General features: G+C 44.1%; 1 protein-coding gene across 13 annotated transcripts in view; it reads left to right on the forward strand.

Moving 5' to 3' along the window:
- The first annotated feature begins 355 nt into the window (after positions 1-355).
- The window catches only part of Myt1l (myelin transcription factor 1 like), a 393,059-nt gene continuing 368,698 nt past the window's right edge, over positions 356-24,716 (forward strand). For 8 of the 13 annotated variants that reach the window (XM_029484681.1, XM_029484687.1, XM_029484691.1 and 5 more), the window contains exon 1: positions 356-791. The gene's annotated coding sequence lies outside the window, so the exon portion shown is untranslated. The other 5 variants (XM_029484685.1, XM_029484684.1, XM_029484682.1 and 2 more) reach the window with 5 other exon arrangements.

Here is a 24,716-nt window from a genome sequence, read left to right on the forward strand (position 1 = left end):
ACACACACACACACACACACACACACACACACACACACATATACACATACATACCTGGTAACTAGCTGGGGTGGTATACCTGATTTAGCTGCAGACTTTGATTTGTAGGACTGACAACCTTATTATGCAGTGAGCTTATTATTGATATTATTCTGCTCTCGGTTGCCATGGCCACCTTGTGAGAGACATTCAATTTTCTCTCTTCCATCATCATTATCTATGAGGCCATCTGTTGTGGAAAATGAATTCAGCCTCATTTGCATGACTGATAAGCAATTTTTTTTTTATCTATTTAACAGAAGGTCATATGCCGGGGATTTGGAGCTCGTGAAAAAAAAAAAGTGGAAAAAAAAAAAAGCCTAGGAGAGGATGAGTGGAGCTGCGTGCATTAGGGGCTGGCTGTGGAGGTAAAGCAGATCTCTTAGGCCCGCTAGCCTCTCCTGCTGCTGCATGTGTCATTCCTGCCCGCGCGACATTTTTCCCCCTAAGCTACTGCACACAAAACAGAGCGAGAAAGCTTCTCCCTGCAGTCTTCTTGGAGGCCTCCTGGTTTCTCACCCATTGTTGGTGGGTGTATTTCAATTTTTTGATTCCCTGGACTGTGGGTTATGAAATCAATGCTCGCTGAAGACAAAAGCAACCTTCCCTGCCTCTCGGTGCTATGCGTGGTCCTCCTCGGCCTCCCACTTGTGGGGGAAAGGGTTTTCTCTTTCTTTCTGTGTGTTTTGAGCCAGCACAGTTACCAAAATTGAACTTGCCGTCACTTGTGAGCGGTGTGGTCATGGTGTGAGGTACGTGATGCTCCTTAGGTTAATTCTTTGGACTCAGGGGTCAGGATCTGTTTTTGCTGTAGCTCATGGCTTCTGCTGCAGACCTATTGTTCGTTCCTTTTTAAAGTTATTTTTATAGCGTGGCTGGTGGCTGAGAGGTTCCTGAGGTACAGGTCTTCAGTCCTCAGAAGCTGGTCTTTAGAACAAAAATGGGTAATAGATTGCATGCCTGAACAATGATTTTTGTTTATAAAAAGAAATAAAAAAAATGAGAAAACCGAAAAACTTACTGCATGTCTGGAGGTCGGTGATTTGAGCTGAAGTAACTTCCTGAGAGTGGCTAACTTCACTTTACAAACAAGCAGGGATTTTAAGCAAGGGCTGTGGGAATGTTAGCTACTCCTGAGGCACTGTTGTCTTGGTCTAATTATAGAAAGAAAGTTTGTTGATGTTTATAAAACTGATAAACTCAAATAAAGATTTTAAACAATAACCTCAATGTTTGAAGTTCATAAAAACAAAACAGCACCTAAGTTCTAGCAGAATATGGTTTTTTAAAAATCACCTCATAAGCAAAAAGTTGAGTCTTCACACTCTACTTTCCAGATAGATCTGAATAAATAGTAAATAATATAAATATTCACCTGAGTGTGAAATATACAAAATATACAGTAGAGTTTGACCAGAGCGTTAATTTAATCACGACAAATTTCTCATACCATTGAAACTATATATGCTATCGATCATGATATTGTTAACTTAATTAGGATAAAGTGATTTCTTTAACAACTCTTTTGTTCAAGTGTTTATACTTTTTGCTAACACCACAAACAAAAGCTCCCATAACACTTTCACAAGCATGAGAGTCCTTCTAATTGTTTAACTTTATAAAAGAGATGTAGCTTTTGAAATGAGAAAGTCAGGTATATTTTGCATGTAGATAGACATGTTTACTCTAAAAATGGAAGTATTTTATTCAAAATTCCTTTTGAAAACAATATTATAAGATTAACTTTTAATCTACCCCAAACTATGAATCCAAAGTACTAATGGTGCATTTTAAATACAACTGTGCAGCATACATCCGCCTCAAAGAACTTCATTGTCTTTCCTTCCTCAATTGACCCAAAGGAGCATAAAAGATTGAGTTGCTTCAGTGTAGTATAGTAAGTCATTTGGTTGAAACTCTCCTTGAAGTTATGCTTCAGTGTTACATTTTATTTATTGTAATATTTGTTTATGGTAGACCACTGCAGGGGTGTTTGTATATTGATACACTTTTTAAAACTCTTGCTTTGGCCCTCCTTCTCCTAATCAGTCATTTAAAATATATTTTTAGCTTGAATGTAGGGAAAATAAATTAACAGTAAATATTAGTTACACAGTTCAAAGCTTCAAACTGTAAAATGTAGACAGTCTGTGAAGACTCCTGAAATGATTCCCCTCAGAGGACTACCAGCAGGGTGGTGGCTGGAGCCACAGTGTGCTCTGAAGGGCTGTGTGGCCGCCTTTTGATTTCTACCTTCAGCCTTCAGATTTGTGAATCAGATCTGTCAACTTCTGCAAATCCTCGGACAGAGAGCACAGTTGATTTCCCCCCTCCCCCCTTCCAAAGTTAATCACCCATCTTGGTTGGCTTCCTCCTTGCCTCCCTGACATTTGACTGCCGCTAATTCACTGATTAATCTCATTAATGTGATTATAGCAGGATTTGGAGCTAGCCGCCATTGTTCTGTAGACAGTGCTATTCAGGCTGAGCACTTTCCACCCCATTCAGTTTGCTGTGATTTTTCAAAGGCTGGTGGAGGGAGCCATTGTGATAGGGTTTCCTGGCCTCCTTTCAGCACCGGGAGCTGTCCGTGGCAGATAGCAATTGCATTCAGCAGAGACTTCCTACAGGTTCACTGCCTATGTGAAAACAGCTCACTAGCATCACCTTAATGACAGTGCCCACTGAGGTAGAAGTCAGTCGAGTGGTGTTTATGGTCATAATTGGATGTTTTGAAGATGGTGGCAACCCAGATCTGTAGCTGACGGTTTTTATTTTGTAAAGACATTGCAGTTGCTATTGCATGCACAAGCTTATAAATATCAAACACATGAATCTGCCAAAATAACTCATGTGCATTGGGGCTCTAAAACTACAAACATTACTACTTTGAGAGTAGACGCTCTTTACCTCAATGTGTCCGGTTAAAAATACAATATCAGTTTTGAAAAGATGAGTCAGGGCTGAGAGAGTTACCTTAGGACAGGAAGTACAAATGGCAGGAATCGTTTTATGAAGTGAAACTGGCACCAGTACTACCAACCAATACCAGTTTCATGGGTCTGTGTCTGAAGCTAAGGCCAGGGCTGAGGCCCAATAACTTGAGAATACTTATGACTAATACACAAAAAAGTCTTAAAGGAACAGGAGCCTACAGTTTTCCTTTGAACTATATAGCTGTATAAACTTGGTTTAAAAGCATGTAGCTATGGCTAGAGGGTCAGAGCTCACAGATGTGGTAACTTTATTATTCCTGCAATGTTTTCTACCTGGTTTAATTTAATTTTTAACTCTTTAAATTTTTTGGCTTTTATTAATTGTTATAAACTATCCCACTTTCTGATGGTATCTGTTCATTTCCTTTACCAACTATCAAAAATAAATGTAAATAAAAGTTATTTTGCAGTATTAAAAATTTTTCAAAGTTTTCTATTTGTTGCCATTATACATAGATTTTTAAAAAAAATAATGGATTTAAAATTTGAATATTCATTTGCATTGTTTGTTCTATGTAGAAATGCACCACATGTACCACTTTCAAAAAGGCAATTATGTCTGAGGAAATTATATTTGCTAATAAAATAATATTTTTAACGTCGTATGTCTAAGCCAGACATCCCATGTCAACCTGTAAGACAGTCTAATTTTATGGAGACCTGTTGTTTCAAAAATACATATTATCTCTTCTAATAAGGTTTGCTTGCTATGCATTTCAGTGGCTAGATTTTAAATTACAAACAATAACTTAAGGTTTGAGTCACTCTTGTGCTTTAAAACAGATTCACTTTGTGGAACAAGAGGAAATCCTGAGGTTCCCTTGGCAGGGACCCCTCTGCCCTGAACTTGAACTTGAACTCAACTGGTTGCCCATTTTCTTCAAGGGCCATGTTTTCTAATCAATAACTAGTTTTTCAAATGCATCGGATATTTGACAATCAAGTCTGCAGAGTCCCCCAGAATACTGTTGAGGTCACAAGTGAGTGGCAGTGAGGAAGGCTCAGGCTACTCTGCTCTCAGGAAGATCCCTCCATAGCTGAGCTCACTGCAGTATTCCTCCTTTTCCTGTTTTAAAGAATCTCTCTCTCTCTCTCTCTCTCTCTCTCTCTCTCTCTCTCTCTCTCTCTCTCTCTCTCCTTTTAAAATGTCATAGCATCCCCTGACAAAAGTAATGGGAGGTGAACTTGAACAAAAACTTGCAAAACACTAACCTGTTTCTCACTCAGCTAAGTTCCATCCCCGCTGCACAAATACAATGTCTCAACTGACACCCTTCTATGTGTAGTCCAAACTAAAGACAGCTGATGCTGTGGACTTAAGGAATAAAGTACTGTATATGTGTTTTGTTCTGGTGTGTGTGTGTGTGTGTGTGTGTGTGTGTGTGTGTGTGTGTGTGTGCAGGGGTGATACCTAAATAACATATACAGCTAGTATTTTTAACAAACATTTTAAGTTGGCATATCCCATATATGAATATATTGCCTAAAACAGTTATAATTTGCACAAGTAGAAACAACTGTACATTTTCCCATCAGTAGGCTATGTTTCAGTGCTGTGTGACTCAATCTGAAGTATCTTTGTGCTCTCTTCCTTTCTCCTTCCCTCTCTCCCTGCCTCTCCTGGCCTCCTGGCCTCTCTAACTTTGCCCCTGTTTGTCTCTCTGCCACTTTCTCCTGTCTCTGCCTCTTCCATATCTGTATTGTTCTAGCATACACAATGACTTTTCTGGGAACGTTTTCACAATGAAAGTGATTTGTTTTTTGTTTTTGTTTTTTGGTTTTTTTTAAGCTTTGATGGCCTAATGAGCCCTCAGGGTATCTGCAGAAGTAATCAGAGATGGCAGAGAAAATGTAATCCAGGTGTTAGAAAACTAGAGAGATTGTATAAGCGCTTATTTATTGTATGAGAAGATACTGGCCAGCATTGCTGCCTCAGGCTGCTGGGTAGGAAGGAAATGCTGTGAATGCTATAGCTTCGGATGAAAGAAAAAGCCCCCGTGTGGGGATTACCAGGGGTGGGGGGTAGAGAAGGGGAGGGAGGCATTCTGATGGCAGTGGACAACGCATTGTCTATGGGAAGATGGAGGGACACTGGGTGTCCCCAGCAAGCCTCCTTGTGGAGAGCTGTGGAGGTTTCTGTCAGGGCACTGGAGAGGGAGCAGGCAGTACCCTGTGTAGTAACCACGCGCCAAGCAGATGCTCTTCAGAGGAATTACCTCTGAGATCAAGAAGAGGGTGTTCCTGGGACCTTGGGACTGCTGTCAGTCTCCCTCAGAAACCAGTCCGCACTGTGCCTATGGAGGCCCCCAGTGGCTGAGCTGTGGGCTCTGCTTTGCACTCCTGTGCACAGGGCTGACGGTGCGGGTCCTGATGGGAGGGGTGGAGGGAATGCAAACACGGAGGGATCTGTGACCACACGTGCCTGGGGCTCTCCATGGCAGTTGAGGAGCTGCGTGAGTGAGACAGACTGCTGAGGAGGACTTGCTGATGGCCACCAACTCATCTGCCGAGAGGTACCTCTTCCCTTTCCTTTAAAGGTGACATGTGGTTGCTTATTTGCCTGGCTGCCGCAGCTTCCAACTCCTCTGAGTGATTTCAGATAGTCTCTTAAGTAGTTCCCACAGCCATTTCTCCACCTGCCTGGCCACCATCCACTCTTGTTTGGTTACACACTATGACAGGATGGCATGATTCGGGGTACAGAGGGCCAGCGATGGAACCCTTTTGGCTACAGCTGCCCCTCAGATGAACATGCCTATGGGCTGCTTGTCTGCAATCTCCCAGAGTTGTTCTCATAAGGAGTCTGGATAGTCAAAGCTAGCTTCCAGGAGAGGGGAGGAACCTTTATGATTTAGTGTGCTCTACTAAGAGGCTGGTGAGGGAAGGGGACAACTACTACCACAGAAAAGCATTTGTTGCTTGCCCTAAGAGGCTATTTATAGAATCAGCACCTCGGGGTGGGGGGAACAAAACAAAACAAAAAAAAACCAAATAAACAAGCAAACAAACAAACAAAAAACCCCAAATGGCACAGAAAGTCATATAGCTATGCCCTCTTTTGTGTTTCTGGCATCTTACTGAGTCCGCTCTTTTTTAAAATAAACTTTTTCTGTTTTCTCCTTTTCAAATGCTGGTATCATGAGCTAAAAGTTACTCAGAGAATAGTTCTGTCTCTTGTTTTAAAGGAAGATGATAAAAGGAGCTTGTACCGGATGGGATACTGTAGTGTGGCTGACAAGCCAGGGAGATGGTGGGAACCCTTCAGTTAACTCTCTGGTGCCCGTTCTCCAGTCTTAAGAACTGCCAGGGGAGGTCCCAATGCCTTTTTGTTTTGTTATGATATGTAACGGTAGTTCCAGTGAAAACACCAAGGTTCTGCTGACTTTGCTGAGGTTTCTTGAACCACTATATGCATTTACCATAACGTCAACGATAGGGGAGATTTTCTGAGATACATCACCTAGCGGGTAGCAGCCAACAGTAAGCCTGCGTATTTACAGTTCTCATCTATTACATTAAATACAGCACTGCACATCACACACTCCGCTCTAGAGATTTAGAGGCCTGTGGGTACAGTGTAGGACGCACACAGCACACATCCCAATCTTGCCTCACTGCTGAAAGCCTAGTAAACAGGAAGGCTAGAAATTACTGGTTTTAACTCACAGCTGTTAGGTTGAGAAACATCTAGATCAGTGATGAAGTTAGGGATTGAGGAAATGGCTGCGTTTTGTATTGCTTAAAGGACAGCAGCCCGCCCGAGCAGGGTAAGTCAGCAGGATGCTCCCGGTGTGCCTCTGCGGCAGCGATGTGGTCTCTAAGGAAACCTGTGCCTGATGCTCGCAGCTTGGGCAGTGCTGGCGGCCCAGGGCCGTCTGTCTGCTGCCTGCTGATGGAGGCTGCGCCGCATCCACCAGGCAGGGCTCTGCACGCATGCCCGTCTTCCCCGGCGTTTAGTGGTGTCAACTTATTAATTTCCATCTTCGACTTCAGGCCTGTTAGTTTCCTGTCTGAAAGCATTATTACTTTTGTCCATGTGGCAAAATAATTAGCATACAGATGAGAAGTGGCCCCGTGTCTGCGCGCCGATAGAGAGAAGATGTGCGGTTCGAAGTTGATTGGATGAATGGAGAACAAATGGTGGGCGTTCAAAAGCATTAGAAGAGTTTTGTAGTCGCGGAGCAGGCTGGAGAATTTTCTGGGTGAGTCCCTAAGATGGAAGGCAGGGGTGGCTGCCGTGGGAACAATTGCTTGTCAGAGGCTGGCTTAGCTGAAGGTGCGGAGAGGGACTGCAGGCGCAGAAAATCCATTCTTCAGGTTTCTCTTTGAAATCCCCTCCAGGTAAATGTGTCCTGTTGTTTCTGGAGCCGGGGCTGCGCTTCCCAAAGTGGAGCAAAGTTCAACTCTTAAGGGCAGTAACAAAAGAATAGTCTTTTGCTGGTGCTCGGGTGGCCTCTTCATCCATCTTCCATGCATAAGTGTGAAGTGAAAATTAACTGTTTAGAGATTAGTGTTTTCAGAAATTTACAGCAGCCATTATTCAACGTGTTTAATTAATATTTTCTGGGACAGTGTATGGAGACCAGCAGAATTAGCAAATGTTGTTTAGATAAAAGCCAGACATAATTAGTTTTGACTAGTATATATTTTTCCTAGCTGGAAGGAGATCTTAGCTCATTTAACCAGTTACTTATTGGGGGCAGTGGAAACTGAACTGATGGTTTTCTGTAGGTCTGTAGGATGCACAGAGGGCAAATGTTAAATGAGTACAGCCTTTGATACTTAGTTCTTTTGAGAAAAAAAAAATGAGATTTTTTTTTCAAGTCAGTTTTCTGAGTTCATAAGTGATAATGAAGCTTCCTGGAGCCTTGAGTTTCTATTGTCAACAGTGGCATACATTTCTTATATAATTCTGAGACTAGCGTGCTGGAGCATGGTGTTTCAAAATTCAGTTCAAGATGCTTCTGGGGAGAGTCACTGATGAAGAGTCCTTTCCTGTCTTAAGGATTCCTATCCTCCTTAGAGGGAAAGGTCTGCATTTTAACTGACCTAATTATTTAGTTTGTTTTTAAAGTTAAACTTCAATAGGCACCACAGCCTCTTAACTGTGTCTCTGTAGTTTCTTGGATATTTTAGGGCATGCCATGCTTTCATTTTGAATTTTTAAAAGCCTTTTTCAAAGTGTTGCTATAGTTTAGAAATGACAGTGACTATGTGACAGAAATACAACTTTGGTAAGGGGGGGGCGTGCTGAGCAGGGGTGCGATTTGCTATGTTTTGGAAAGTATGCCTTTATAAAATTAAAAACAACAAATGCCTTCAGTGAACCCAAAGCCTCAGGTGTGACACTGTGGGAGCAGGCTTGCCCCTGGTATGGAGAACTGATGATTTTCCTGCTAAAATTGCAAGTTTCTGTATATTCACATTAAGATGTCTTTTTTTGCATAATAGGGAGAAATCTCAATTATCCTGTAAGTGCATACAAATGTTGCTTCTATCGCCTTAAAAAAAATTAGCTAGTAAGCTAGAACGCAGGGGGGAAAACAACTCAGGTTTTAAATGTCTAGCCCAAAGTAATGAATACCCAAGAGTTTCTCTCTCTCTCTCTCTCTCTCTCTCTCTCTCTCTCTCTCTCTCTCTCTCTCTCTCCTGAACTACTACCTAGAGGGAAGCTATTCTGCACTCCTCTCTCCATGCTAGTTCCCTTGCGGAGTTGGGTCCATCTTTGTGAGTAAAATAACTCTCTTGTTTTCTGATGGGCTATAACTTTCTTGGAGCAGACATTAGCCTTTCCTTTTTACCCTCTGCTTGGCCATTTAGAAGCAGGGAAGCCCTTGAATGTCACTTACCCACGAGGCTTCCTTTGTGCCTGGCTGCCTCTCACAGGTGAAGTCCATTTTTTTTTAAAGGGCCACAATTATGTCACCAGAGTTTCCACTTGAGGGAGTTAGTTTTACCGCTTGTAGTCCTGTCTGTTTTCAAGGCTCCTTGCAGTGGATAAGGGCTTGATCAAAAGACAATGAACTGTCTCTGAGCTGGAAATATGTTCATATGAGCCAGCCTGAAAATGTGATTTCTAAGGGGACTTTTAATTTTATTTTTTAACTTTTCCTCTGAGGTTGAATATCAACTTTAGAAGAGATTACAACCTTCCATAGCTAAATCATGCAATTCATCTATGAGGTTCCAAATGCCTGGTGCCCTGCTTTAGCTGCTCTATGGGCAGTGGTTGCCCTGGGGGGGATCTGTATCCTAGGAACTCTGCCCTTAGCCACATGTGCTACCTATGAACAGAAAAGAAAAATATCAACAGTTTTCTCCCAAAATGTCACTTGGGCTTATTTCCTTTACAATTCTGTGCTGTGGTGTGTTCTCACACACTAAAGAGAATGTGCTGAGCTCTTCCATGGTTCTGAGAGTGTAAAACATGCATGTTTTTAAAGTTGCTGGGGTAAAAGTGTTGTGTTTAAGCTGGAATATTTGAGTCATTGGGTTAATGGATGCACCATGTAAACCTGCCTTAGACGTATGTATGGACTCCTTAATATAGTTGTAAGAACTTTGTGACTCAATATTGTACACTGCCTGCTTCCTGCTGAAATCCGATGGCTTAGGCACCCCACTCCCTGAAATTGCCTTGAGAAAAATCACCCCAGTTGAGCATTTGCTTCAGATGTTTTCAGGTGGAGTGTCAAGCTTGGAACTTTAAATCAGACAACCCGGAGATGAGTAGATGATGGGAGGGGTGCCTCTTTTAGTATGTCGACAGGGATTTTTCATTGTAAGACTTCCAGCTCCAGCATGGCCTTGAAAAGCACCTCAGCCATTGTCTAAACTGAACCTTAGTATGTTCTAGTCTGCACTCCCAGAGTGTCTTTAGAGAAGTCAGCACCCACTTCTCAGCTCCTGGGGCTCCTACATCCCTGAATCCTATGGGGGGTGGGGGCAGTTCTCAGAGACTGACTTTGAATTTGGTGCCATAGCCTCTCCCTGGTCCATGTATTCCCCTAGCCAGTGCCATCCGAGCAAAAGCTGAATGCACAGTACACTGTCGCCATGAAACAATGCTAGCCAGACTTGTGGTGGAAATAATCCAGTCTGCAGGGCACCCCATAGAGAGCCATCAAACCGAGTCTGCTCTGGAGCTGTCTAGGAGAGTGTGAACATTCAGAAATCAATGCTGCATCTGCTGGTGGACCCTCTGGTTCCCTGAAACCCCCACCTGCCTAGTGCATCTGGGCAAGAGCTTTCAGAAGCCAGCTTCCTTCAGGATAAATTTAATACGTCTTGAGGGCCAGGCACAAGCAAATTGATTCTATCTCTGCAGCAGGAACACTCATAAACATCTGTAAGGATACAGATTCCCAACAACCCCAGGATGAGAGGATGCTATTTTGTGAAATATTCTAAGCCTCCTCCCTTCATACCTCATGCCAGCATGGCATTTTTTAATTAGGAAGTTGATTAAAAAGGGCACGGCAGACCAGGATGTATGGTCCTTTGGCTTTCGTCCAGCTGTTTGTTGACGGAATGGTGAAAGGCATTGCTCATCACCCGTTTCAGGAAAGAGAGAGGATCGGAACGGTTACAGGGCAGAGGGGTGGTGAGGATGGGGCTGTCCTGGGCTGCGTGCTGTAGGTAGTTGGTCGTAGCTTCCTCTGTGCAAAGCTTTCCTGCAGACAGACTTGCCGGCTTCCTCCATGACCCAGGTCACGTGCGCTTTGCAGATACCTGGGAACGCCGGGCAGCTCTGTGTGTTACACTGAGGAATTCTGGGCTTCTGGCTTTCCAGTAGTCAATAGGAAAAGTCGTAATCATTTGCATTTTCTGGATGGACGTCTCCTTTGGCCACATTTCCTGTAGGCTGCCGTCACCAGTGATAGCTCTTCTAATCTCTATGATGCAGCTCTCTTAACCTCAATAGGAACTGGTTTTGTTTTGGCTATTTTTTTTTCTTTCTTTTAAAGGAAATCCTTTTCTTTACGGGATCTTTTTTAGAGCTTGAAGTATATTATCACAGGAATAAAATTTTATGTCTACTTGTAGTATTCCCATGGCTAATGTGGTGTGAATAAGTACCCTGTTATGAATTTAACCCTGTCCATCCTTTTCATTGTTTGAGCACTTCCTGAGATCAAGTGTGCCTAAGAAAGTAGAAACAGATCACCAGCTAAGACTGACACTGAGACGCCCCCCAAGCTAAGGCAGAGGCCCTAAGGGCTTTCATATGACCTCGGGGGAGCTGCTCAAGGCTCAAGACAGGGGACATGGGGAGATGTCTTCAGTCCAGTGGGACTGATCAGCTGATTGGCAGTGAGCCTGTCTTTTGTTCTCCTCCCCCTGAAACTCGGTGCAAGTTTGCTAATTATTTTTAGATTCTGTGTTTTAGGAAAGTTCAATGATAGATCTCTCCAGCAGTCAGCAGCCATGGGTGGGCATCCCTCTCAATTTCAGCTTTTTCTCCTGGCAACAATGGCCCAGTCAACACTGATGATGAAGACTGTGGCTTCTTAGTCAGCTTCTCCCTCCACCCTTTGCCTCTGATGGAATATCTTTGCAGTGCGCACAACTTGAGCTCCTACTGTGTGCAGAGCCAAGAGAGGGAACCGTCCTGCAGGTAGTCAGGACCTAAGTATTTATCTGTCTGTCTGCCCATCTGCTGACAAAAGGTTAATGATAATGCCTGCAGGGTAACTTTCCCTTGAATAGATTTGGAAATAAATTTTTGCTTTTCCAACCTAAGCAGAGTGGGCTGAATCCCTCGTTTCCTCTTTCTGGGTACTAAATACTCTGGTGGTCTTGCTGAATGTTAGCATGATTGCACAGCATTGTGCAACTGTTTCTGTACGAATTACATATGTTAGTGTATGCCCTTCTATTACAAGCTAGAAATAAAAGTTCAGATATTTGGAGGGGGGGGGTCTGGATAGCTGGTCTTCTTTCCTGTGGTTCCTTATACTTGGGGTATAGAGTGCAGCCTTTTCTCATTCAAGAATATGAGACAGTAAAGATTGGTGAATGTCAGATGTCTTCTTCTAAGTTTCTGGACATTTCAGGGCTTTGGGTAGCAGGGGTCAACAACAACAGCTTTGGGTGGGGTGTGGCCAAGGCCTCTACTGCTAACTGAAGTCAGCCTTCTAGCAGACAGACAGATCTCTGGGCTATCTAGCATCTCTGTTAGATGTACAATATGAGCTGTCCTGAAACTGTGCAACCAGCTGAAGAGCCATTGGCTACAGAAGCCTTTGGCAGCAGCAGGAGGAGAATTCAAATGAGAAGCTGGTGAGGCAATTAAACACTCTGAGAGCAACTGCCACCTTGCCACCCAGCAGACTCCACTGGACAAACCTGTAGGTCCAGGATTCAAATTCTGTCATTCAGTCCTCTGACAGACACATTTGTTGTTGGAGTTAGATTGATAAATTCTCTCAGAGTATGAAAGACAAAGGGTGTAGGGATCAGAAAGCCATATAGCTTTGCGTAAAGACAGAATCAATTGCATAAAGCAAGAGGTATGGTTAGCTGACAGAAATCCTAACCACGTGCTTCAGTAGATTCTAGATTCATTTCTGTTTCTCCTTTGTTTTACATGGGATGTCTGACTCTAAATTAAAATTCAAGAAATTCCCTCATTAAACTCTTCAGAACCTCCCAGTGCCCTTTTCTGTGATTCTGAGAGAAGTCATGGAGGTCTTGCCGCCCAAATATTCTTTGGCTAATTTGTTGTTACTGGGATATTGTTAGCTCCAAAACAACCCTTCTCCCTCAGAGACTCACGGTGCACGCCAAGCTGTGCCATGTCAGTCCCCCAGGGACACGCTGGCACACCTGTTTACAAATGGGCTAGGCCACCTGTTCCTCTAGCTTCCGAGTTAATGATCAGAACAGGGTCTGATCACCCAGGTCACATGAGGGGTAGAGAGTCACTGTGAGACAGCAGGACACTTCTAACACATACGTCAATAGATGTCTAGTCAATTCTGAGTAAGTTAGAAAATATACTCAACCTGTAGTCACAGACGGAATTACAAACATCAGCAAGCTAGAGACTAGATGTGATGTGTAGAGTGTGTCAGACACTTTTCAGCCAATGACATCTCATCATTGCATGATTTGCATTTTTAAAATGAAGCAGATGCAGATAGAAGTCTCCTTTCATTGTAGCGATGCTGCTGACCTGGAGGATGCTTGGTCTATAAACTCCAGAATATGCCAGCATCAATAGATACGATAACCCGAAAGGAAGCAGGCTGTAGGTTCTCATCGCCAGACAAAGAACCATGGGCAGCCAATAGTTGCTTGGAGAGGAAGACTTAGCCTGTCCCAGGGATGAGCCTCCTTACTGGTTGTCCAGTGCAGACTAGTCATCCCTGAAACCATACACACAAGTAACAAAAACTAACTCAGAAGGATGGATTTATTTATATGTGACAATAATAATGTATTAATTTATGGATGTGGCAATAGTAATCAAAGGAAAAAAAGAAGCTATGACTTTAAGAGCAAGGGGTGCATTTAGGGACTGGAGGAAGGAAAGAAAAGAGAAAAGTGATATAATTACATTTTAATTAAAGTGTACTTCTTTTTAAAAGGTCTCTAGTAAAAGAAGCAAACAATTAATATCCTTGCCACCTTCCAGAGCTCTGTCTATCTCTAGTGTGGGATTATCTTTCACTTCCTCTTATAACTAGGGAATGTGCAGCTGGGACCACATACTGACATCACCTGGATTTTTTTTTTCCTTCTACATGTAGTCCTGCCTACTTCTGCTCATTTATCAAAAGACAGGCAGGACCTGGAGTGTAAGTGTATTTAAATTTTTTCTTTAGTGAATTCTTTGGTCCTTAGGGAGAGTCAGAGCATCACCTGGGCCTGGTTTGGTTTGAGCAGCTGGACTACGTGTGCACTGTAAGTTTCCAGCTAATTCTTAAGGAATCAGAAATGACTGGTTGTCTTGATTATTTTTCTATGAGCTTGTACCAAAAGGCATTTTCACCAAGGAGCAAACAGGAAGCCATCCTTTCTAGTTGTATTTGGTTCCATGTCCCTTTTATCTTTAAAGTGAAATTTCCATTTGTAGCTCACCTTGGCACGACCTGGAACCCATTTGGAAGGTGCTGTCTGGAAGGCAGTGTGCTATAGTCTGGCTTCCCACAAGACTTGGGGGTGACTTTGAACACGTCACTCTTTGTATATTGTTTCATAGGAGGGAACGGAGTCTACTACTTCCCAAATCTCTTTTTAATCCTCACTGCTGGAAGGAGGGCAGAGGCCTGGGGTATTCTCAACAGATATTCTTGCTGGTGATGGCCCAGTGCAGCCTCATAGAGGTCAGGGAAATGACATGCTATTAAAAACCAATGCCTTTAGGGCATATAGAAAAATTACCCCATGAAACTCATGCATGTGCCTAAACATTAACTTTCACTTATATTTCCTTTGTTAATTTTATCTATTTTATGCCTTTGACTTGAAGTAGAGTCACACTTTTGACAGATATTCATTTATGACAGCTGTAAGTACGCAAGCCCTCTGACAGAAGTCATAGGCACATACACTGGGATAGTGCTGAGGTCACCTCTTGGTTTCTCTCAGCTCCGTGACTCCCATGGGTCTTCCTTCTCATAAAACAGGCAACTGAAGTTGCTAGCTTGGACTTAAAGCAACCTGTGTCTTTATGGATCACCAGCCTTTTCCGAGGCAGCATTAAGAGTATGCATGGGTTAAAGGGGAGCACATTTTTAGAAGCTAGAAACTATTACACAATCCACGGCCTAATTCTGGTAGCCTAGAGTAGAAGGCATAAAAAATTACAAGCAAGAACCTGTGGGTTCAAACAAACACCCCCATTTAGCACTGCATCCAATGTCCTGTTCAGCCATAGCTCAAGTGGGCCAGGGGTGCAGAGTACCCCAGTGAAACAGAAGGTGTGGTGCCTGTAGTCGGGAAAGGCATAGGATAAGGAAGTCAGACCCTGGAAGAAGTAGAAAGCCCTTTACATCACCCCAGGCTCTGAGCCTTCTCACTAGAGTTATGGAACCTTTCTAGGACACTGTTACTGATGGCTTTTTAAATAAAGTCAAAATAAAGAGAGGGTAGGGGAAAACTGAGCATGGTCAGATAAAGGCAAAAGGCCTTGGTATTTCCAGAAAGAAATAAGTCACTGCATAGTTCACAGTGCTTGAAGATAGGAGTTTGAATGTTTTGTCAGGAAGAAGGGTTTGACATCAGAGGACCAGCTCCTATGTGAGCTCTATTCAGTGAATACCTGTCTGTAAATGTCACACGCTACCCCTAATGTATGTGCATGTTTATGTATCAATTTTAAATTGGGAGGCCTTTAAGAATACATGTCCAATTTAATAAAATCATCTAATCTTTCAAAAAGTCAAAAGGTGTCACAGGAAACTTCCCTCTGCACATTGGGAAAGAAATCTCATAGTAGAAAGGATGAGAAGACCTGCAGAGGGAGCGAGACCCTTCCAAATCTGGTTTCAGTTCTGGTTTAAAACGAAGAACTTTCTACCAAGTAGGATCAAAAGTTCAGTACCGATGCATGACAAAGACCCACACTTTTTGACTCCTGTTCCAGCCAGGCACATAAGAATCTAATGAAAGGAGACACTCAGGAAAGCAGCTATGGGCAAAAAGAACACAGCCAGAATGTCGCTAGCAAATGCATTATCCTGAAGGCTTTTGGGGTCTTATGCAAAGGCAGGGAGAATCTGCAGGATTACTGAATCCTATCACATACGTAATCACACTACCATAGGCATACTTGATGCCTGCTTCCTCTCTAAAAGTCTCTTCTACCTAAACATATGGCAATCTAGGTTTATTGCTTCTGCATTATTATTTTTTTATTAACTACATAGTTAACACAATGTGTGAATCTTAATTTTGCAGTCCCCACTACTAGACTTCATATTGTTTCTTGCAAGTCAATTGGAAATAGTTTTGAGGATTTATTTCATTTCATTTTATGTATATGTGTGTCTGCATGTATGGATATGTGCCACTGGCATGCCTAGTACTTGCAGAGGCCAGATCAGGGCATTAGACTACCTGGAACTAGAGATGCAGATGCAGATGCAGATGGTTGTGAGTCGCCTTGTATGTAGGTGCTGGAAGTTGAACCTGGGCTCTGTCTGAGAGCAGTGAGTCCTCTTAACTGCTGAGCCATCTTTCTGAAAGCTGGGCCATCTCTCCAGTTCCTGAGCTGGAAATTTTTAAGAAAAAATAATGGAAATGGGGTTGAGGAGATGGCTTAGTCAGTAAAGTCCAGCAAGCCAGAGGATAGGAATCCGGATTCCCCAGCACTCATATAAAGCTGAGTATGATAGGTGTGTCTCAGACACAGAAGAATTCCTGGGGCTGACTAGGGGGGCCCTTCAATTCTATCAGTGAGCTCCAGATGTAATGAGAGATCCTGCCTCAAAAGTTAAGGTGCAAAGCAACTGAGGTGCAAAGCAACCATCGCTCTCTGGTCTTCACATGCATGTACAGTGATGTGCACACACAGTAACACACACCCACACACAATATGATTTACAAAATGAAGCAAATAATGGATGTAAGTTGCTTTCCTTTGCTCTGCATGTCTCTATGCACATCTGTGAAGTCTCTTCCTAGAGGCATGTTAGAAAGATCTGTTTTTAACAATGCCAAGAGCAGGGCAACAGCAGAGCCCTGGCATTGCTTGCCAACTGAGGCACAGGTAGCCGAGCTGTTCAGTGCATATTTCAGAACAGCTCTCATCTTAGAAAGACCTCCTGATTTCAAACTAAGGCCAACTTTACACATGGCTTCCAGAACAGTGACTCCCAAGAGTAGCAACATAAATGTATTCAGGGTTGGACCACAGCTGTGGTACCAAGCAGCTCTATAGTATCCTATCATTGGGCATATCCTTGCCAAGTCTCCCACGGAAGCATCAAGCATGATTTCTTTCCTTCCTCTTTATATTCTCACAACTTCCTAAAAATAATAGTTATTTGGCTAAGAATCTTGGTGCCGCCTATCATCCTAGTAACTCTACTAGGGAGGCTGACAGCATAGTATCACAAGTTCAAGACCAACTTGGCAACTTAGTGAAACCCTGCCTTAAAATAACATCTCAGAAAGAAGATGGATTCAGTGGTGTAATATCTGCCTGGCCTATGTGAGACGCTGGACTCGGTCTCAGTACCTCACACAAAATTAAAGGATCTTAATCCTGCTAACACAGCCTTCTTCAGAATGTCTAAATTAGCTGCTTTCAGATCCTGCTTAATGTAAGCAGGCATCCCCTGGACCAGGCATTGGGCCCTCTGCAGGAACTCTTAAGTAAGCTGCCGCTGTGCACCAACTCAGTGTGGTTCAAATGGACAGAATGGGGAAAGAAAGCATGTAGGGTTCTTTGCATAACTTGCATTCTAAGGTTTTGTTTTCGTAGCAGTCAAGTGCTCCTCGCAGAAAGTGATGTATCATAAGCATAGCTTCTATGTATACATGTTATGTCGGGGGAGGGCATACATGCTGAATGTATGTACATGCATGTGCAGTCTCTTCAGGCTCCAAGCTCATCGCTGTTCCCATTCCTCTCTCCTGTTCCTTGGGCCCTAACTCCCTCCAAGTTGAACTTCTTGAGCTTCATTCATTATTTGCAAATAGCAGCCACTCACCCCACAACCCTCCCAGGCTAACTCAGCACTGAGGTCATGGCCTTTTCTGCAAAACCAGCGCTCTTTCCTGCCTTTTTCCTCTTCACCATCTACTTCTGGCTAGAGCCTCTCCGTATTCCCACGTATTAACGTCCCACTTCCTACCTATCTGTCCCACACCTATCACAGGTTAGACAGAGAGGGTACATAATAGACACACACACACACACACACACACACACACAGCCCCGCAAGCAGTGAGAATTCTCGGTAATATTACACCTGCCATAGCCTCACCTGAGGATGTGTGAGAGGGATCAGCCCCACGTGGAAGCAGGCTGGAGAGTAGCAAGGAGGCACAGCAGACTTTCCAGGTGACTCTGAGCCCTTTGCTTCCCATTAGACTTTTTCTTTGGATGGGTGCCTTTCCAAACCAGCCCTGCAGGCTCTCTTCCATTCCCCCCACCCCAAGATCAGATTGCTCCCTTCCCCCAGCAGCACAGTTATGTACCCAGATCCTGCAGCCCTTGTAACTGACCATTAAGGAGCTAATGGGAGGGCCTGACTATGATAAGGAAACACATTTGGAATCGCACCTGCTTAGGCACGCCCATTAACAGCTGAGGCAGAGGCACACTCCTTCAGGGGTGGCTCAAGGTATTGCAGAACTGATCAGAACTGGGTGGAATATTCAGACCTTTCTGATAAAGTGTGGCTGCTTGCTAATCCTTCACTATGGGCATCTGTCCATCAAGCCTGATGCAAGCAGGGGACAGCATAGGTTTAACAGGGCAACAAGAGTATGTGCCAGGGAGGAAGCTTTTCTGACCCCCTATTTGCTCCACTACCCTTTTCTCTGTCATATGCAGGTCTAAAAGCCAGCTGTAGTCAAAGAGATGAGACTTGGAGACCTGGCCTTGTCTCCCATCTTACACAGTACCCGAGGGCTGGCTTATACAAATGCAATTGAGCATGCCCACTCCCCTTCTTTCTTCCCAACCCTGGGGTCTTACTTCAGAGGATATCATCTGGTGATGTGCTTCCTAATAGAAAAGTGGGTCTAGAGCCCTCAGCTGAGACAACCATTGAAGACCAGCTTTACTGCACACCTCCCATCTTGTAAACCATTTTCCATACTAGATAAGGAGAACTGGGAGGATGTTTATCAGATGAGGCAGACCAGAGGCCTTATCTAGGACACAACTGCCTCTGTGTCTTGCTATACCAGCACAGAATTCGGAGGCTGGGTCCAGATGTGCGGCCAGCTCGGGTGTGTTTGTGTGGGGGGGGTACTGATCTAGGGGAGTTGTTATGGAAGAGCTGCAGTGTGACTGGTGTTACCTACTTAGATTGGGCATCAGTTTCCCTTTCTGATTCCCTGAATGATCTTGTTATGCAAATCCCAAATTCTTCATTTGTCCCAAGTTGTCTTGAAATTAGATCTCTGTCTGTGTTCAGATACAAAGCCACAGGTGAGGCTGTGTGGTGCCAGAAGAGCAGAGAGGCCAAATGTCAATCCTTAAGCAGAACCTAACAGGTGCCCTGAATCTGGACAGAGGGAGGAGTAAATGTCTGTGGGTTTTGATTCTGCTATATTGGTTTCTCTGGCTGGCTGTGTGTTAGGGGCATTTCTGCTACAACCCCTTTGATCTAAATGATTGTGGTGAAATCATTGCTTAGATAAGATCCTCCTCGGGGAAAAGACTGTGAGTAAGGAGAAAACCAGCCAGCGCTGCCCTTTAGTCGAGGAGGTCTGATAAAGGCAGGGGAGGGTTGCCGACAGGATGGTCTGGTTTTCTCGGAGGAGATTTTGCCAGGCAGGATAGTGATGGGGGTAACATGTGGTGGATGTTTGCCACAATCCCATAGCTATAAAGCCGTGGGAAGAACTCTGGCCAGGCAAAGTGAGATGATCAGTTTCATAAGAAGGATGCTCCTCTGGGGGTAGTTTAGAGAATATTTCTGGGTGAGAAGGCAGTTTCTGTGCAGGGACACCCGAGAGCCACCTGGAGGACAGGTGGAGTAGGTCATCGGGGGTCAGAAGCCACCTTACAACAGTCTCTGGTGATGAGCCTAGGACTTCACTCTCCTGATAACGGGAAATTACGGAAAGCTTTTGTGTGGCTGAGTGACAAGGCCAGAGCTTTTCTCTGGGATAATTAATCTGGCAGCCAGTCAGTGGCTACTTCCTGCCAATTGCATCTCTAAAATAGCTCTCCCAACTGCTGCCTCCCCTCCACCCCTTCCACGCTTTCTCGGGGACTGTCACTTATTCACTCATGGTACCCCACTGCACAACTTGCCAATCATCTGTAGTCTGTGGTGTGGGAGACTCCCGGGAAAGCTACAGTCGGCACCTCATGGTTGTTTTACTCTCCTCTGTGTCTGACAGAGAGCCTGACCACTCTGTTCATGGTCTGTGTAAGGACCACCTTTTCTGTTCCTTCTGCTCATAGTGGATTCCTAATTAGCCATATCCCATCACCCTTCAAAGATTGTGTTTCCAGAAAGCCTCCCCTGTTCCTTCCCAGTGGCATCCATCCTCTTTCCCCTGAGTGTTCACAAGGAAGATTGCCTTGTATTTATAGATGTGTGTATGACAGTGCTACCTTCCCAGAGACCAGGACAGTTTACCAGTTCTGTGGATGTGGGTATCATGGTGGATGGTGATTTAATCTGTGCTCCTGTGAGAGATGCAGGGGACCTCACCCCAGTGTAGATGCTGGGTCTGAGGTGCTACTGTTGGTAGGCATCTCATTGCCTCACATTGTTTTAGTTACTTTTACATTTTGGTGCTAACACACCATGACCAAGGAAACTTATAGGACAAAAGGTTTAATATGGAGGCTTGTAGTTCCAGAGGGCAAGTCTAGGACCATCATGGGAGGCAGCATGGCAGCAGGTTAGCAGGCATGGCTCTGGAGCTCATATCTGCCCCATAAATACAAGGCAAAAAGAGCTAGCTGAGAATGATGTGGGCTTTTGAAACCTCAAAAACCCTCCACCACCCTTCATTTCCCACCCCTACCCCACTACTTCCTTTCCCATGACATACCTCCTTCAATAAGGCCACATTTCCTAAAATCCATCCTAATAGCCCTAACAACAGGAGGCCAAGTATCCAAATACTTGAACCTAGAGGAGCCATTCTCATTCAAATCTCCATGGACATTCACAACCCTTGTAGTGATTCAGAGTGACCTTCCTTCTTCACTCCGCAGAGAACTTCCTGTGTTAGTCTCTGCTCCACTGTGCATCCTGGTATTTAGAAATTGGCGTGATGTCACTAGGGAGAGAGCCACCATAAGTCCTTCCAGTACCCAGACCCCTGTCACTGCCTGCTTTGAGTTCCTTTAGATGTACTGTAAAGATGATGTTAACTTTTCATTGCTGTGACAAAATTCCTGAAGAATCAGAATAAACAAAGAAAGATCTATTTTGTCACATGGCATCACAGGTAGCTTCCGTGGCTGGCTCCGTTGCATTATGCCATCTGGTGCCAGCTCATGGTCGAGGTTTCAGTTCCGTTCATGGCTGGCTCCATTGCTTTTAGGTGGGTGGTAGAGAAGAAACACTCGGTGGAAGGTGATGATGTAGCCAGCCCGCTCCCCTCCTGTCAGCCAGCTAGCAAAATGACTGACAGGAAGGGACCAAACACAAGATACACCATTCAGAGATGTTCCCCCAGTGACCTGCTTTCTTTGAACAGGCCTCATTTCATGAAAGTGCATTCATTTATGGATCTATGGATTGACCTATTGATGAGGTCAGCTTCCTCATCGTTCAACCACCTGTGGGGATCACCAGCTGGGATCAAGTCTTCTATATTTGAGCCTTGGGGCCATTTATACATGAACCATAATAGCCTCGGACTTCCTGTATGTGATGTCCCACACAAGAAGTCCTGATTTCTGAAAAATCTTCTCTCTTTTATCTCCTGTGACAGAAGTGAGTCCTGCCTTATTTGAACCCTTTGATACTACTTAGACAATAAATAGCTGTATGTCTGCCTTGGGAGAACCCTCCCCACTCCCTACCCGCCCCCCCCCCCAAGAGGACCTTTGAGAAAATCATGATTAGTCTTTGGTTTTTGGTCAGGAGTGATAGAATCAGAGAGGCAGCCCACTCTCTCTCCTTTTGGGCAGAGGCACAATTAATTTTAAGATCTATAGAAGGGGAAGACCATCTCTGTCTTCAGGACTTACTCTGTCCAATCAAAGAGCGATATGGAAAGCAAGGGCAGATGCAGAACTCAGATAACCCAGACTCAGGGTTAGGCAGAAAAAGATGCTGCTGGCCTCCTGATCCAGCAGACTCAGAGTCACACAGAGAAAGAAAGACTTGGGGTCACACAGAGAAAGAATGAAAGAAGAAGGGAAGAAAGAGAGAAAGAGAGAAAGAGAACGAACAAATGAAAGAAAGAAAGAAAGAAAGAAAGAAAGAAAGAAAGAAAGAAAGAAAGGGAGGGAGGGAGGGAGGAAAGAAGGGAGAGAGAGAGAGAGAGAGAGAGAGAGAGAGAGAGAGAGAGACTTGAGCCTTTTGCTCCAGATTCAGTAACGTCACATCCAGGGGTCTGAAAAGAATACCCTTGACCTTGAAGTTGAATATGGTGAATCCACTGTCTAAAACCAGCCATCAGCTTGACATCTCAGGCTGGGAATGTAGCTCAGTGCAGAGAGCTTGTGCAACAAAGCTAGGCTCCGGATTCCACCCCCTACCTTCGAATGGTATCTCTACTCACCTTTCCTACCACAGAGGGTCTGTGAGCACAGCCTGAGTGACACACTTGCTTCTGAGACATAAAGAATATCTCCCATTTTGTGATTTATTTTTTAAACCAACAGCTGCTCCAATAATTGCTATAGTGGAGCTGAGCTGGATTAAAGTTTTTCTGGAAAATAGATCTTTAGATATCTATATCTGGAAAATAGATCCTTAGTATCTGTGTATTTAAGCCAACCGTTGCTTTGAAGGATTCATTTCAGCCGTCGAATGTGAAGGAAGTAAGCAGCTTAGTGGGACAGTGAAGTACACAGAGTGGGAACTTCTTCAGCTACTTGTCTCAGATGCTTCCTGGGAATCCAGTCCACAGTGTCCTTCTCGCCTTGTCTGGCTCTGCTAACAGGGGATGGATTTAGGTGGACATGCAGAGATTGCTGACAGAGGTATGCAACCATCACAGTTAATTTCACCTAATTTCCAAGGCAGGTCCAAACTCAAAAAAAAAAAAAAAATCACAGAATAAACTTTAAGGCAGGCACGGGGTTCCACTGAGAACATGCCTGCCTAACATGTGTGCATCTCTGGGTTTGCTCATCAGCAACATATAAAATCAAGCATGATAGCACATGCCTGTAAGCCTAGTACTCCAGAGCTAGAGGCAGAAGAGTCCAAAGTTCAAGGTTGTCATCAGCCACAGACAGCCTAGATCACACTTGACCATGTTTCAAAACAACCAAAAACAAATGTTTATATATTTTTTTACTTGACTAAATATAGCAAACACACTGTCGTTTTCATATTTCATAGAGTAGAGCAATTGTCAATTGAACTTTTCATTTTTAATCCGTTCCCAGCATGCTTCAGGTTACACTAACCACATCAACTCTGTTGTGTACGACATCCTCAGACACCAACCATTTCCTCCAAATGCCAGACCTGTGGCTTCACACAAAGGCAATCAGAGGTGTTCAGCGGTTCCCACCCACTGCTTGTTTCTGTAAATAAAGTTTTACTGGGACACTTCAATGCCAGGCATTTGTGTACTGTTGTGACTGTTCAGGTCACAGGATTAGTGTACTCAGGCTGTTTGGTCAGCAGTGATAGACTTAGAGAGGCCACCCACTGTCTGGAGCTTAGTTACTACAAGTGATCTAGTAAGACATAAGAGCTGGGGGCAGGGAGGACAGTAATGCAGATTACACTGAAATCGGGGGAAGAGGATGCTGAGTAGAAAGGATAATAAGACAACAGCGTGTGAGAGACAGGGGCACAGGGATGCCCTCCTGTCACAGCTCAGCTAGCCTTGCTCTTCTCCTAGGAGTGTGAGCAACCTTAGGGTTCCCTCCCTTCTAATCCCAGCGGTGGGTCTCCTCAGTCTAGTTTTCCTGTCCCCTGATTTGTCAGCTCCTGAACTTGACCACATTCCTCTGGACCTGGACCACCGTGTTCTGGAAGGCATACTCACCTCCACAATATGGATTCTCTTGTCTTCACATCTACAGAGGAGCGGCCTTAAATTAGGCTGCTTTCAAACTTCAATAGTACAGGTAGCTCATGCCGTTTTGTATGATGATAGCTCCTTATTCATAAGGCTGTTGGACCTGGTATGGCTACAGCACTTTAGTGTCCCATTTGCATCTTCTTCTTTGTTCATTGCCTCTCAAATATTTGTTCTGGAATAAAACACTCTTCGAGAACTAGGAGGAGGGCCTTTGACTCCTGCTCTTAAGGAGACTGTGGGCAAACCACACCACTGTGATGCAGCAGGTTAAGTGATGCAGTCCTTGCTAACCACTGACATTTGATGAGCATTGGATCCTGGAAGGGAATATGTTATTTTACACACTGCTCTGGGATACAAGGTGGCAGATACTGTTTTTATTGTCAATTGCTTCTGTTATTCTCACAGTTGAGACCTGTGTCTATTTTTACACCAACCATATTTGGCTTGTGACTGCTGCTACAATAGTTGGTGGCCTCCTGATGGCCTCTTATAGGCACATGACTCTTCTCGGGAGGTTGTTACATAGGATAGCTTGATGAGTGCTGTCTTTGAGTGTTGTCCTATTCTCCCTCACCTGAGTACATTGCTTCAGCTGAGATAAGGAAGACTTAAGCACCAAAGTTGTTCTTCCCAGCCTGCATCTGTCTAGGAATTGTGATTCTGCTTAGGAAACAGCAACATCTAATTTTCAATATTTGAGGACATTGTTCCCTGTGAAGAGTAACACTACAGGGTGCTCTTGTGGGTGCTAGGAGAACAGAAAGTGGCCCAGCAAGGAAGTGTAGGTGCCCAATGGGAAGAAAGGATTTCTAG

The sequence above is a fragment of the Mus caroli genome, chromosome 12 (genome assembly GCF_900094665.2).
Source record: "Mus caroli chromosome 12, CAROLI_EIJ_v1.1, whole genome shotgun sequence".
Lineage (NCBI taxonomy): Eukaryota > Metazoa > Chordata > Mammalia > Rodentia > Muridae > Mus > Mus caroli.